Raw genomic sequence first — 6,095 nt, 5'->3', positions numbered from 1 at the left:
AGAATAATAACAATAGTGAATAAAATTGAGTGCTCATTGTGTACTGGACACTCTTCTAAGTGATTTACACATATTAACTTTTTAAATCATTACAACAAAAGCTTACTAATTTTATACTATTTTATAGATGAAAAAACTGAATCGTAGAAAGATAAGTAATCTGTGAAAACTCATACAACATAATAATACTAAAGACTGAGTTTAATTCCAGATAGTCTGACTCATGTTCTTATGTATTTTGCTATATTACATATCACTAATAGGAACTATTTTTTGTTCTTAATCTAAAAATATTATCTGTAAATATATAGCTTTTAAAGAAAATTCATATTGTCATAATGTTTTCTTTATTTTCCTAACACAAATGACAAAGAAGTCTCATTTATTAAATCATAACATATTCTCTAGTAGTTACATCCCACAACCTATTGCTGTCATTCCTAACCTTTTCCAATAGAACTCTCAAAAATAGTTTCCATGAGAACTGTCTTGACAGCCTACAGTGCTAGATTCATCTTATATATCTGACGTTATGGCTTCAAGCTTCTGGCTTCACGCAGATCCATCTGGATATTTACTTCCTGTTTCTTGGCATTGTGTGCCTCAGCTGTGTGACACTTGAGTAGCTGTTAGGCTCTTCTTCCTGCCTTCTCTTACCTTCTTTGTCATACTCATCAAATAAAAAATATCGTTTTGTTATATGTTAACTCTTCTGGGATCAAACCACCTTTTAAAAGCATAATCACGATTATACAAAAAAAGTCCTCATCGTTCTGGTAATGTTGACCCACATTATCTCCCTCAGTAGCAAAGTCCTGCTAACCGTGTCTGAGTGCAGCTGTGCATGACCAAAATACTTCCATATACAGGTTCCACTGGCCCTTACATAGCACAAGCTAAACCACGTTGCTGAAAAGAACAATAAGTAAGATTTTGAAGGTTTATTGCAGGGATCTCAGCTTCTTTCTGAAATCACATTTAGTTGTTGTTACTACAACTAGATATTTATTTTTAAGTCCTGTATTTTAAATGATAAAACCATCAGATTATGTCTAATAAAGAATTAAGATTCATCTGAGAGAAAAATAAAAAAATAGAGGTGCAGAGAGGGGAGATGTTCCCAAAATTACTCTATGAAGACTATTTGCCTAAGAGCCTGATTTAGTCTTTTTTGCATTACTGAGAAGATCCTATATATTGCATTTTACATTTAATTTTATACAAGGGGCAATTTTCGTCTCCTGTGAATAATGACTTAGAAGGGTAGGCCTCCTTGGTGCCAATATCTAGATTTTTCAGAGGGTGCAAGTCATGAGACAGTGTTATAAATTTGTTAAGAACTAGAATTTTTAACTGCTTAGTTGAATTAAGCCTTTCGCTTTCTCAAAGATTTATATATGAGTATTTGTTCTGGAAAAAAATTGTTGTTTAGCTATTTTGTTATAATTTTGTTTTGGTCATTAGGGCTATTCACAAGTATTTCATTTCTCTGCCTTCATTGCCTTGGCTGACAAATTGTAAACAGACGTAACATATATAATTTCCAGCTGTTATTATGCCAGTGTCAGATAGAGACTATCAGCCCGAGTCCTTGAACACCTCCATAAACAGCCTCTCTGCTGACCTGCATTGGATATATAGTGTGAGGGGGAAAATAAACCTTCACTGTCTTAAACCACTGAGGTTTGGAGATTGTTACCATAGTATAACCTGGAAAGCCTTGACTATTCTAACACACATTATTTCTCTCTTCTATATATATCTCCATGGATCCTGAATGATATGTAATTTGTTAAAAATTCTATTAAGATATCTTATTGTAGCACATTAGTTTTTTTTACTCCAATTGTCATATATTGTTATATCATTAAATTACATTCTTTATAATTCTCATCCTTTTTCTACTCCTATGAAAAATCATGCCTGGTTTTCCATGTCACCAGTTTTCTCTTTGAGATCACATTCATATTGTCTTGATTTTATTTTCTTGATTATCATACTTTCATACCACTTTAGCAATTGACATGAAAGGCAGTCTTCACTAACCATAGGTTTGACTCTTAAAATTAATGCATGTCTTGCATATATTGGTGCACATGATACCTGCTCATTTCTCTGCTTGAAATACAAGGATATATCAGTCTTTGGAGACACTACTCTGATCTCATGTGGTATAAGAGAAGTTTTTCCCTCCCTTTGCTTATAACATGGAGGAAGTCTTTCTGTTTCATTTCAATTGGCAATGCTGACTCTATAAATATAATCTTTTGGCAACTGAGTCCATAAAATCTTATACTTGTATTTAACACAGATAAAAACGACGTTCAGAAATATTGTAATTAAATTGGCCTTTTGTTCAACAACAAAGTTTTAAATGAAGATGAATAATGGGAAACAAATTTTACATCGATCATTTTGTTCATTAGAATATATATTATAAATGACATTTACTTCTCAAGAATTTTATCTCCTTTTTTTTGCAGTCACTCTCTTGTGACTTAATTTTGAGCATTTTAATATATTTAAAATATTCACATAGATAATATTTCCATCATCCTTTACTCTCTGGCTTTGACTTCCTCTCCTCTATTGATCTTGCTCTCCATTCCTCCTCAGCCATGCATATCCATGGGGATACCCTAAGGACCCTGTCCTTATCATAACTATTACCACTCCAAATTTCAATTTTATATATCCCACGCTCTAACCACATCTTCCTTCTTTACCTTTAAATATTTTTCCTTGATTGCCCAGACCTCAAGTCTCCTTCCATCAAATCAGTACCTTCATTCCATGTATATGACATTATTTTACTATTCTTCACCTTCTCATGTCTTTTTATTCCACTCAACTTAAAATCATAGTCTCTGATTTTCATTCCTTGTATATACTCTCCACTCTCTTTTTTTCCAGCCTTGTGTCGCATTGTTGAAGCCTGGTATAAGAAAACAGTTCAATTAAAAATAGAACTAGTGTATGATTCAGCAATTCCACTTCTGGGTGTATATCCAAAGGAAACAAAATCACTGACTTTAAGAGATATCTATAGTCCCATGTTTATTGTAGCTCTATTCAATAACCAAGATATGAAAACAATTTAAATGTCTGTCAACAGATGGAAGGATAAAGAAAATATTGTATATATGCACAGTAGAATACTATTTGGCCTTAAAGAAGTAATAAATCTTGCCAACTGTTACAACATGGATGAAACTGAAGAGTATTATGATAATTAAAATGAACAAGACACAAAAATATAAATACTCTATGGTGTCACTTATTTGTGGAATCTAGACCAAAACAAAATAGAGCACAACAAAACTTAAACTCAGAAACAGAACAGAATGGTGGCTATCAGAGGTTGAATTTGGGGGTTGAAAGAAATGAGGAGATGTTGGTCAAAGGTTACAAACTCAGTTATAAGATGAATAAGTTCTGAAGATCTAATGTACTGCATGATGACTATAGTTAATACTGCATTTTATTCTTGAAATTTGCTGAGTGTAGATCTTAAGTATTCTCAACACACACACACAAAGTAAATATGTTAATGAACTTGGCTATGGTAATCATTTCACAATATATATGTATATCAAATCATCATATTGTACACTTTAAATATATACAATTTTATTTATAAATTATATCTCAACAAAACTGGGAAAAATTTACTATTTCAAATTAATTTCTTTTATAGTAGGATATGATATACACCAGATTTAGTCACATATTTAGATATTATAGCTTCTAATTATTTTTCTTAAATTATATAGTTTCCTTATAAAAATCAATTTTTATAACTTGATTTCATATCAAAAAACTAATTATTATCTCATAAAATAATTGGTAAACTTGATGTTGAAAATTTACCTGATAAAAAATATACTCTTTAAAGAATTTATTCATCAAGACACTGTAAACAATTGTTATCCAATTGTTATTTCTGTTTTCACATGTGCTTTATAGTAAAAGGACATAATAGTGTAATGTAGTCCAGTTTGATCTATATATTTGTTCAAGAATTTTGTTAAATATGAAAAGGAAGTTCATCTTAAGAAGTACTATAAATGGTACACATTATTCTATAGGGAGGAAATATCTCATTTAAGTCATATGCTTGCTTATTCTATATATAATTCAAAAATATGTTTGGCTAGCTCAAAATAGTCCTGCTAACTTGCAAAGTAAAAGTGGAAATTGTAATAAAATAACAGAATGAGCAATTCTTGTTGCATAATATCAGTGGTAGATTATTGCACAATTTATTTAAATTTTTTGCTATTTTTTTTTATGGTACCACATTTATAGTAATCCTTGCTTCTAGTTAATATTTATTTACCTAGAAAATGCTCTAATTTTCTTAAGCTTCATTAGGTTATAATTTATACAAATTATATGTTATTTTCTATATGTTTATGTAAATGGTATGACGGTATGTTTAAAATATTTTGAGCACTGTTTTGAAATTATTTTAAATAGTTGATAAGCTAGTTCTTTATAAAGGAACTAGTTGATGCAATTGAACTACGATTCACTCCATTTCATCTGTTTATACATTTTTATATGTATTAGGAAACCCATGTATAGAACATATCTATATACATATATATGTGTATTTATATATGTATATAAATATATGTCAGTCTTCTAGAAAATCCTTATGACTCAACTCATTGTAGCTATCAACAATCATAACCACATACAGTTTTATTTGTGCTCTTGTTATTTTGGGGGGGAGTAGATAGGTGAGAAAGTGAAGTCATAGACTTTCAAAATTGAAACAAAATAGCTACTTTAATCAGGGGTGCTGTGCTTAGTTAAGATGCAGACGCGCAAGCGGCGCCAACGTGCCGGTGGCCCAGAGCTGGGTTTGTCGCAAAACCTGCATGACTTCAAGAAGTCCTGTCTCTATCAAGAGCTGAAGCTGATAGGCGAGTATGGTCCCCAGAACAAACGTGAGGTCTGGAGGGTCAAATTTACTCTGGCCGAGATCCACAAGGCTGCCCAGGAGCTGCAGACGCTAGACGAGAAAGACCCACGGCGTCTGTTTGAAGGCAAAGCCCTGCTGCGGCGCTTTGCTGGATGAGGGCTGGATTACATCCTGGGCCTGAAGACTGAGGGTTTCTTGGAGAGGCGCCTGTGGACCCAGGTCTTCAAGCTGGGCTTGGCCAAGTCCACCCATCAGATCCGTCAGCACCACATCAGGATCTGCAAACAGGTGGTGAACATCCCATCCTTCCTTGTCTGCCTGGACTCCCAGAAGCACATCGCAAACTTCTCCTTCTGGTCCCCCTATGGGGTGGGTGGCAGCCCAGGCCGTGGGAAGAGGAAGAACGCCAAGAAGGGTCATTGTGGGGCCAGAGCCGCAACGACGAGGAGGAAGATTAAGGCCACCATCACCTGACTGGTGGAGCATCTATTTTTCCAGTCAGATAAAACAGATCACTATTGTGAAAAATAAATAAATAGCTACATTAAGTGAGTTAGTTTTCTCTTCAAAAATAATCACCATTGGTGACTGTGTACTTATGACATTTAAAAAATTTTAGAGCACCTTTTCAAAATTGTTTTTAAGAGTAAAATTTATGAATGATAAAATAATCAGCTCATCGATAGCCTTCATATATAATGAAAATGTAGTTGAAATTACACCCGTTTTTAGAGTCAAAACAGCGCTGTGGAATATTAGTCTAGATGGTAACCTCGAATTCATATCAGTTTGAATGAAGAAAACTCCAAACACCAAAAAAAGAGAGTTTCATTTCATATGTTAAATTAAAGTTCCCATCAAATTCTACCAATTTTTGCTATAAATTGTCATAAGGGAATAATAAGAAAAACATTAGAGAACAGTGTCACACATGTAAAAATTACTTGACATTTTAATATAAATACAGCCGAGATCAGAATGCACTCATTAGTTATATCATCTTAGTAGTTCTTCTCAAGCTAACACTGCACTAAAAGACATGAGTTTGCTACAGGCATTATCTATTGATTTTCATTGTCTAAGAAGAAAGTAAAATATTTCAATAAAGGCAGTGAACCAGTACCAAAGTTATTTTTATGACAACTAGACAATATTTATCTTGGTT

At 33.0% G+C, this 6,095-nt stretch overlaps 1 pseudogene; it reads left to right on the top strand.

The window, feature by feature from the left end:
• Positions 1–4,426: 4,426 nt before the first annotated feature.
• On the top strand, positions 4,427–5,388 carry LOC102878030 (annotated as a pseudogene).
• The last annotated feature ends 707 nt before the right edge of the window (positions 5,389–6,095 follow it).

The sequence above is a fragment of the Pteropus alecto genome, unplaced genomic scaffold (assembly GCF_000325575.1).
Source record: "Pteropus alecto unplaced genomic scaffold, ASM32557v1 scaffold76, whole genome shotgun sequence".
Lineage (NCBI taxonomy): Eukaryota > Metazoa > Chordata > Mammalia > Chiroptera > Pteropodidae > Pteropus > Pteropus alecto.
This window is presented reverse-complemented; position numbering and strand designations above follow the sequence as displayed.